Here is a 10,313-nt window from a genome sequence, read left to right as displayed (position 1 = left end):
TCAACACCAAATATTTATGACACACTTTCTTCATCAAATGATGATCACAAATTATTGTTGGTGATAAAATAATTCAAATCAATAAAGTCATCAATGTCAATGTTGAAAATAATCGAGAACAGAGATCCCAAGAATTTTCCTTAAACAAAGAAAATTCATGATCAAATTAAGACGAAATATCCTCGGGAATCCACATATCAAATCAATCGAATAATACAGAAGCTATATCAGAAACATATGAAATAATTGTTCAAATCAGAAGACGACGTGTCAGTCTCTAATCAGGGGTCAGATGACAAATAAAATTGAGAGCGGATGGTGACCCACCTCGGCTCAAATTAATGATAACAAAATTAAAGATTGCTTAAAGTGGACCCCCACTGAGGTCACTTCAGAAGAAATTATGAGCAATAATTTTGGTGGTTGAAATAATAACGATTAGTGGAATAGTGACTATAATAATTCCAGTTATTGTAATAATATTTTGTTGCTTTATGTCACATCTAATAAATATATTATCTCTTTTTAAGTTGTAATGAATTAACTTTGAAGTCCGCCCACAGCTAGCTCTCTCTCCCTCTCTCTCTCTCTCTCTATATATATATATATATATATATAACATATTATGTAAGGTAACTTGCATAAAATCAAACATATAAATAGAAGGTTATAGTTGAGACGCAGGTTAAGCAATGAAAAATATTGCACCTAGCTAAAAGTTTTTATGAACTAATCTTTCTACTATTAGGTGCAATAAGTTTTTATGAACCAATCTTTCTACTATTCTCTCCCTCTCCCTCTCTATCTCCCTCTTGTGAACAAACTATAATTAAACCTCGAGAGCTTCTCATACTTTCATTTTAGTCGATAAATGAGTCAAAAAAGTGGCATATGAAACAGAGAGGTGAAAGCAAAAATTCGTAATCGTCCTTTTCACAAACGATCATGTTCTGGCCCTTTATAATCTTTTCCCTATCCCCTCCAAATGAACATAACTTGATTGATTCCAGCTTGCAGAAGGGTATAGACTTTTATAGGCGCTTTTGACTAATCTAGAGTATCTTGCAGTCAACTTTTAGGATTAAAAAATTTGTGGAAATAAAAAAAATTATAATAATTACATATAAATCACGTATTTATGCATGCCACCATCAAATTATAGAGAATTTAATAAAAATGAAAAAAAATATAAATTGGATTTTATCATAAGTTTTGATATTTGAGTGGGAATTTAAAAAATAGAATGCAAGAGATGGTTGATTTGTAAATAGTAAATTTCGGCTGGTCTGCAAGTAATTGCCTCTCAAAGCTCTTATTCTTCAAATTATTTCTAACCATTTAAATCCTTGTAACTTTGGAAAAAAATTACATCTGGTGATCTACATCTGAATTAGGTGCAGATGGTGTTAACAAATATATTATTGAATAACAACACAATACTAGCAATAACACCTAAATACTATCATTCACACATGAAACTGCATCAGAACTCATAATGTAATAGTTTCTTTTAACTTTGACATGTTTTTTAATTTATTTCAATATTTAATATCAACTTAAAAGAACTAATGAGAAAATAGATTAAGAACGAAATTATTAACATCTATACATTTGTTCTTGGAATAATGATTGAAAAATAATTTCTTATTGGGAGAACAAAAAATCATTGGGGTGATTACATAAAAAGCATCCAAAACATTATTATTTACAAATCAAATAATCTCTTTTATCCATTCTTCAAATTATCACCTAAATATCATAAGTCATTATAAAATCCTAACCCATATTTTTCATTTTTATCACATTCGTAATGGTTTGATTGTGACATGCATAAAATGCATTAGTTTAATAGTTCAAAAAAATTATTTAGGTGCTTGATTTTTAAATGGGAATGTTTTTTTTTTTTTAATATTTTGCATGTAATTAATTTTTTTTCAATTCACCCTTTCATTTAAAACATAATAAAAGGGGTTGTTATATAGAAAACACCTAAAACATTATTTTTTTTACATATTTAGCACCCATCAGTTATTTATGGGAGAAGCACTCGAGAACCCTCCTGTAACCCTCACTCTCTTGAACAATTATTGTGTCCGGACTACCGAAGTAGAGATACGTCCAGAGTCAAATAAAACAATACCACGTGAAGGTGAAAGAAAAATAAAAAAAAAATTTTTAGCACAAGAAAATATTCCTCTCATATTATTCGGTGTTATTCATATGTTATTGTGGTGAAATTCATATATTGTTGTGTTCTAAGAATATTTTCGGTGTTATAATAACACAATAACACATTAATATCATCATAATAACACCTGAATAATGCTTAATAACATTGAAAGAATATTTCCCTACCCGGCCCAGATTAAAAAAAAAACGAGTATTTTTTTTCGATCAGTTCGAGATGTGGTCGTATGTTTCCCGTCTCCTTCTTCCCCCTCATTCACATGCATGCATTTTCTGTATGGACACCTGATGTACCTTTAGGTGCTGTGCAGATTATTCTTGAGTTATTTTCAGTTTATTTCTGAGTTATTTTCAATAATGACGTAATAATCCAAAAATAATCAAAAAATAAATAAGCTGAGGTTATTATTTAAAGATTATTGAAAAACCTGCGCCCCTGTCCGGCGACGACGGGATCGCGGCGCACAAAAACCAGCATCTGGTTCCGCCGAAAACCATTGCCTTCGTTATTGAAACCTTGGCGAGGAGAGCTGGTGGGGAGGCGATGACGGGATCGCTGCACACAAAGAGCTCTGAAATTCTAATACTTCATCTGCTTCCACTTCGTTCCTACCTGAAACCATTGGTACGGTAACCCTATTTTGCTTTAGATTTGATATGTAGATTTGGTTTGTGATTGTAAATCATCCCAATTCAGAAATTCCCTAAAGTTAAACCTTCACATTAGTTCAAATATATAGCAGCAAGGAAGAACTTACTTGGGTCGTTGTTAGTTAGCTTAGCAGTATTGTTGAAGGAGCAGGTTCCTCCTGTTGCCTGATTAGCTTGGTAGTATGCATCACACGCTGCTCGCGCTTTCCTTGCTCGACGCTCGCACCTCCTCGCTTCTGTTGGTTTGGCCGCATCTGCCTCAGCTTCATGTCACCGCCGCGTGACGTTTGGTCATTCTGTCTGTTATTGTGGAATCAATCAATTTGTCTATCATTATACATCCTCTCTCTCCGAATCAATCTCTGTTTGATCTTGTGGATGATCTAAAGAGAGGAGAGATCGGAGTGCTAAGGTATAAGATGATAGAGGCAAACAAAAGAAAACACTTCGGAAAGCTTTCCTGAGGTGGACTTCACCTAGATAGCTCTGAAGCCTATATCCAGGTTGCAATCGACTTAAAACACTTTGGAGACATACTCGTGAAGAATACCTGACAAAGAAAATCCATGATTAGAGATAAATGTTATTGTACTTGTTATGGGGTTCGCTTCTTCCTATAAGGGCAAACCCCTATATTTATATATATCTTAAGCAATTTGAATTCTATTGTTAGTAAGGAAGGGAATTTAATGCCCTATTCTAGAGAAAAAAGGTAGGGGATGCTTAAGGGCTCAGAGGAACCCTATCAGGATCCCGAACCTATGATTTTGTGTTGTTTTGAAAGCAATTTCAAGTTTTACTCCTAATATTTTAGGGGACGCTTAAGGGCTCGGAAGAAATCTGTCAGGATCCCGAACTATCCCATGCTTTGTGTCATTTTGAAAAGTAATTTCAAGTTTTACTCCTAATATTATAGGGGATTATGACTCATGCTGCACAATATATGATCATGCAGATGCCCAAAAGTGAGGATTTACATCGAACTGGACGAAAAAGGTAAGGTTACAAATCCTAATTGATTCATGTTGTTGTTAATGGTTTTGTTGAGGCTCATTCTTCGCATCGTGTTATGCATAGTTGGAATGATCATTCCTGCAAAATAGAGGTAGCACACCCCATTAACATGTAAAGTAAATCTAGGGTGACCTCCGTCTTTTGTCTTCAGCAGTCTTGCAAAACAGAGTTAGCGTAAAATATTTTTAATTTGATTGATTTATTTGTTGTTTTTATTTAAGAAAACTTAGTTAAAATGCTCATGACTTTCCGTCGTCTCGGGTTTGATGGGTTCGTTGATCTACTTAATCTGAAGAGCCGATCAAACCTATTTCGACCAGAAGATTCTTATCACAAGTCATGAGTTGCGTCGTCCAAGAAACCTTCGTAGACCAGGGTAGCAGAGTTAAAGTTGTCTTCGGTGATCTCTGTTCATTAGGGTTTCATTTAAGTTTTCATGTCCCTTTCAAATTCTAGGGGTTGAAAGTTTTAGGTTGTTTAAGACTTCTTAACCGATTGGATTTTGTGATTTTTTCTTTTTGTTTTGTTTAAATGTTTAAGATGACCAGATCAAGATCCCATGGTTCTGTGCTCCTGAGGTCTTGTTAAACCACAAGTGACCGGAAGGTACTTTGTTAGTAGTCATTGGTTGCCTTCTCCAAAGTACCTTCTCAAACCATGTTGCATTTTATGGTTAAAATTTAAGTCCTGTCAGATTTTAGGGTGAATTTTATGTTGCGTCTTTTATGTTGGTTTGACATCTTAGATCAAGTTGAGTTCGACTGACGTTAACTATGCTTTTGTTTTCTTATGAGAAGTCAAACACTCCTTAACTTCAAGTCATGTAAGTCTGTTTTAATTTCGGATTAGACCAAGTTAGGTCGAACTGATCCAGGGTGGGCTTCCGATCGATCCGAGTTAGCCTAGGTTGGCCTGGTTTGTCCTCAGATTAGCTTCACATTGATTTAAGTCAACCTAGGTTTAATAGGATTGACCTAAATTGGCTTAGTTTGATTGGGATCAAGCTTAGCTTAACTGGTTTGGACTAATCCGGGGTTGGACCAAGTTGATCCAAATCCGACTTATTTAATTTTGAGCTAATCCGGGTTAAGATGTGTTGACTCGAGTCAAGCCTCTTGAGTCGAGGCAAATCTAACTCGAGTTAGATTTTTGACAAAGCCTGAGTTGATTTAGATTTGACTTATCCTTTAATCGAATCAAGTCTAAGTTGAGTTAGACTAAAGTCGATCTGCAATTATACTTAGTTTAAGTTGGACTTAAGTTAAATTCGGAGTTGAGTTTCAGACTGTGTTGGCCTGAGTCGGATTGGCCCGGGATGTTTGAGTTGTTTTAGGTTAACCTGAGTTAGGTCAGTTTGACCTGGTGATTTAAGTTAATTTTCGTTAACCCGAGTTAGATCGATTGACCCAGCGATTTAAATTTATTTGGGTTAACCCCAGTTAGGTCGGGTTGATTTAGTGATTTAAGTTGATTTTGGTTAACCCGAGTTAGGTCGGGTTGATTTGGGTTAACCCGAGTTAGTTCGGGTTGACCCCGGTGATTTAAGTTGATTTGGATTAATCTGAGTTAGGTCAGGTTAGCCCGGTGATTTTGGTTAATTTGGGTTAACCAGAGTTAAGTCGGGTTAGCTCGGTGATTTAGGTTGATTTGGGTTAATTTGAGTTAGTTCGGATTGACTAGGTGATTTAGGTTGATTTGGGTTAACTCGAGTTAGATTGGGTTGACCCAATGATTTAAGTTGAATTTGGTTAACCCGAGTTTGGTCGGGTTGACCTGGTGATTTATGTTGATTTGGGTTAACCCGAGTTAGGTCGAGTTGACCGGGTGATTTAGGTTAATTTAGGTTGATCCAGTGATTTATGCTGATTTGGGTTAACTTGAGTTAGGCCGGGTTAACCCGATGATTTAGGTTGATTTGGGTTGACCCAATGATTTCCGTTGGTTTGGTTTAACCCGAGTTAGGTTGAGTTGATCCGGTGATTTAAGTTGGTTTGGGTTAACCCGAGTTAGATCGGGTTGACCCGGTGATTTAAGTTTGTTTGATTTAACCCGAGTTAGATCGGGTTGACCTGGTGACTTGGATTTGGGTCTAAGTTAGGTTAAACCTAGGGTTGTTGAGTTGAACTAGGTCTAAGTTGGGTTTGATCTAAAGTGGTTCAGTTTGTGCTAGGTCTAAGTTGGGTTAAACCGAGGGTGGTTTAAATTGTGCTAGGTCTTGGATGTGTTAGATCTAAAGTGATTCAATTTGAGCTAGGTTAGACTTAGGGTTGTTGAGTTGAACTAGGTCTAAGTTGAGTTAGACTTAAAGTGGTTCAATATGTGCTAGGGCCTATGTTGGCTTAGACCTAGGGTGTTATAAATTGTGTTAGGTCTAACTTGAGTCAGACCTAAAGTGATTCAATTTTTGTTAGATCTAAGTTGGGTTAGACTTAGGCCAAACTCTTAGTTTGACTTGAGCTGGGTTAAGTCTGATTGGGGGTCAGACCTAGATTGACTTCAATTGGATTAGATCCAATCTAAGCCTACTTGGGATAGGTCCAAGTTGGGTTTAGACCTAAGTCAAGTTTAACAAAGTCAAGTTCAGTGGTTTCATGACAAAAGGGGTGATCATGATGTCAGTCCCTTAAAACCCTCGTTAGGCTAAGCCCCAAGGTTCACTTAGTGTTTTAAATCAAATTTAGGGGACAAACCGGGCTAGGATGTAAAATTTCAATTTTACAGTTTTACCCCAGGGTTCCTAAATTTCATTTTTAAGTTCTTATGGGTGAAAATTGTCATTTTAACGTTTAGGATTAGTGCCCTAAATGTTCTGGTTAATTTCCATTTTAATTTGCATTTTTCTTATTTTTATTTCAAATTTTATAATTATTTTTCAAAATAATTATAATTTTAGTGAATAATTGGTCATTTTAATGTTAGGGAGGTCCCCTGACCTTAGAAATATCATGAGTTGTTCCTAAAGGTAGAGGGAAATATCCCTCAAAATTTCATATTTTTCTTTCTTATAGTTAATTTTCAGTAATTAAAATACTCTATAAAGTATTTAATTAATTAAAAAATTATTATAAATTAATTGTTTTCATTTTTATTTTCATTACTCTTCTGATCCATGAGTCCAGAGGTATTTTTATTTTATTTTATTTATTTTTCTACATTAAGTTATGTATTTTTAAAGTTTTTAAATATTTTTTGGATTTAATAAATTCAAAATATACCGAATTTCCTATTTAAACCAGTCAGCTCTGCAACATCCTTGTTTGCTCCGAAGTTCAACACGTATTTTGCTTACTGGTTGCGCTTTCCATGTGGTTGTCGCGTTGTCCTGCTGTTCGCTCCCTTTATCCACACGATTTTATAGCTGTCGTTTGTTTCTAATACATGAAAATGAACAACATCGGTTCATCGTCCTCACGGGAAAGAGAACCAAGAACCGTCCGTGTTCAAACCCTAATATTTCACTTGATTCTCAACTAAATTACTTGTGATTTGTTCCTACAGCTTCTTCTAATCGAGACGAACCTATCTATGCGGCTAAATAGACCTGCATTGTACATTTCTTTCATAAAGATCCAAACCAAGGCTCAATTTAGGGATTTTTTATCCATACCTTATCCAAACAGGTGTGGCCTCGATTGGGCTTGAAAGAGACGATCGCCTTAATACCACGTACTACCTCTTTGCTTCAATTCAATCTGAAATTGGCTCTAGCTAAGAGCTAGGCCAAAAGGTGATTCAGGTTGGTGTTGGGATGGGTTGGAAGGCTCGGGAAGGCTTGATTTTGATTGGGGGAGTAAGTCTAACTCTTTATGAAGCTTGTGGAAGGGTTGGGTTAGAGTTTTGGTAGAGTTGATGTCGGGGCCAAAGAATGCTCTGAATTGCAATGGTAAAATTAGGGTTTTATGGTGGCTTAGGTGGCCTAAGGATGGTGGAGATAGTTTGCTCTGATCAGGGGGAGTGCTTTTCCAGTTGGGAGTAAGAGGGCTAAGTGGTTGTGTGAGGAGTTCAGTGGTGTGTTGGGGTCTCGATTCATGGCTATTTATATCCATGGGAGGTGTTGGCTGTGCATGGGGATCCCTGGTGGCTCTTCAGAGCATGTGAAGAGAATTTTAGAAACTTTTGGCAGTGGGATAAAAGATTTTCCATCTTTTCCTGTCTTGAACAAGGTGGCACCAATGGAGGTGAGGATGACATGAAGGAGGGATTGGCTTGATTGGGGTGGCTAAGACCATATTTGATTTGGTTTGACCAAACTTGACCTGGTTTGGTTCCCCAAAGTTTGAACTGGACTTGGGTGTCATGTGTTCACCCCTCATGATAACTGGTGTAAATTTGTCTTTTAGTGCTTGGATTTGCTTTTGTGTCACCCACATGTCTTGGTGTGTCATGGTTGTGTAATAGGTATGAAGGATGGGCCATGGGAAAATGGGCCATGGAAGAAATGGGCCATGGGCTTGGGTTTTGGATTTAGGGCTAACCTAAGTGTGTCTAGGTATGACCCAATTTAGTTTGGTCACCCATATTACCATGAGGTCAAACCCCACAATCATCCTAATTATCTAATTAGGTAAATTATGGAAGTCCATTAGGCTTAGGCTCTTGGGCTATGGAAAGACTATTGGGGTTTGGGGTTTCATAGGTCACCCAGAGCATCTCTTACCCAAAAGGGGTTAGCTTGAGTCACTATTAGGCCAAAACCCTAAACCAACGCAACCAGGGGTTGGGGGTCTGAGCTTAACCTTATGAGGCCCAAGGGAACAAAGTCTTGGTTTGAGGGTCATGTGTAGGTGAGTGGATGAACCCTCACAAAAGTGAGGTCAACACATGCATATGAAATATTGGAGTTTAAGAGAGGGAACAATGAATTGATTTTGGAGTAAGTTCAATCCTTGATTAATGGTCATATAGAGGAGGAAACATTATTAAGTAGATTGATCTTCTATTCACAATACTAACTCTTTTCAATAAAAATCAATTTGGGAAAGCTTAGATATGGTTGATTGATGCTCTCGTTACATTACTAACTCTTTTCTAGTGTCGTGTATCATGGCAGAAATCAAATTTATATGAGCTTCAAAGATTCCCACAAGATTTTTACAAGGAAGTAATTTCTTGCATTCACCACTTAAGGCCTGAGTATTACGAATCTGACACCTAAGCATCAATTTTTCACATACATACCACCTTACCTATGCATGCAAAATGGACATTTCAAATGTTTTAGCCAGAATTTGATTAGCTGATGTAGTATGGTGCTAGTTTTGTACGTATTTCTGTTTTATTCCATTGGACTCAGGGATATGATTTGTATAACTATTTAAAATCAAGTTTATTAATCTTTTTTACATACATATGCCACTGTATACATATCTAACTTCTAAGCTTTATTAGTTATTGTGGAAATCAAAGGAATAATTTGTATTTCACATCATTCTTGATCATACAAGGTATTATATAGGAAATAAAAAGGAGAAAAAAATAGGAAACTATTTAACTAATTCCCTTAATTTAAGGGATTACAAATTTATTCTAATTTCTTTAATTTAAGGGATTTACCAATTAATTCTAATTTCCTTAATCAAGGAAATTAGAATTAATTCTCACAACTTTATTTCCATCTCAGTCACATCTCGACACTCCTCCTGAAGCTGAGGAATAGATGTTTTCCTTTCCCAACTTGGATACAAGATCATGGAAACTTGAACTGTTCAGCCCCTTTGTTAGAACATCGACTAATTGTCTTTCTGATGGAACATATGACATACACACTAACCCTTCCTCCAGTTTTTCTTTGATGAAATGTCTATCAATCTCAATATGCTTTGTCCTATCATGTTGTATAGGATTATGAGCTATATTAATGACGAACTTGTTGTCACAGTAGAGCTTCATAGGACCCTCCCATGGAATTCTTAAATCATCCAAGATGATTCTCAGCCACAGTAATTCACATAATCCTTGAGCAATAGCCCTGAACTCTGATTCTGCAGATGACCTTGCCACTACATTCTGCTTCTTGCTCCTCCATGTCACTAGGTTACCTCCAAGAAAAGTACAATATCCTGTAGTTGATCTTCTATCCACTATGGAGCTAGCATAGTCAGCGTCAGTGTAGGCTTCAAGAGTAAGAGTGTCATTCCTTTTGAACAAGATTCTTTTCCCCGGATTGCCTTTCAAGTAATGCGGTACCTTGTAGGCGGCCTGAAGATGAGGTTCTCTAAGATCATGCATGAATTGACTGATCATACTTACAGAATATGCTATGTCTGGTCGAGTGTGAGCAAGGTATATGAGTTTGCCAACCAATCTCTGGTACATTCTTTTATCCACAGCTGGTTCTTCTTTAGCTTCTCCCAACTTATAGTTTGGATCTATTGGAGTAGAGATAGGCTTACACCCAGTGTTTCCTGTTTCTGCCAATAAATCAATCACGTACTTCTGCTGAGATATGAAGATCCCCTGTG

At 36.5% G+C, this 10,313-nt stretch overlaps 1 long non-coding RNA gene across 1 annotated transcript in view; it reads left to right on the top strand.

The window, feature by feature from the left end:
• Positions 1 to 2,622: 2,622 nt before the first annotated feature.
• Positions 2,623 to 10,313, top strand: part of LOC110024787 — a 13,969-nt gene continuing 6,278 nt past the window's right edge. The window contains exon 1 of the long non-coding RNA XR_002294040.1: positions 2,623 to 2,812. This is a non-coding gene — a long non-coding RNA (uncharacterized LOC110024787). The remainder of the gene's footprint in view (positions 2,813 to 10,313) is intronic.

This window comes from Phalaenopsis equestris, unplaced genomic scaffold, assembly GCF_001263595.1.
Source record: "Phalaenopsis equestris unplaced genomic scaffold, ASM126359v1 Scaffold000276, whole genome shotgun sequence".
Lineage (NCBI taxonomy): Eukaryota > Viridiplantae > Streptophyta > Magnoliopsida > Asparagales > Orchidaceae > Phalaenopsis > Phalaenopsis equestris.
This window is presented reverse-complemented; position numbering and strand designations above follow the sequence as displayed.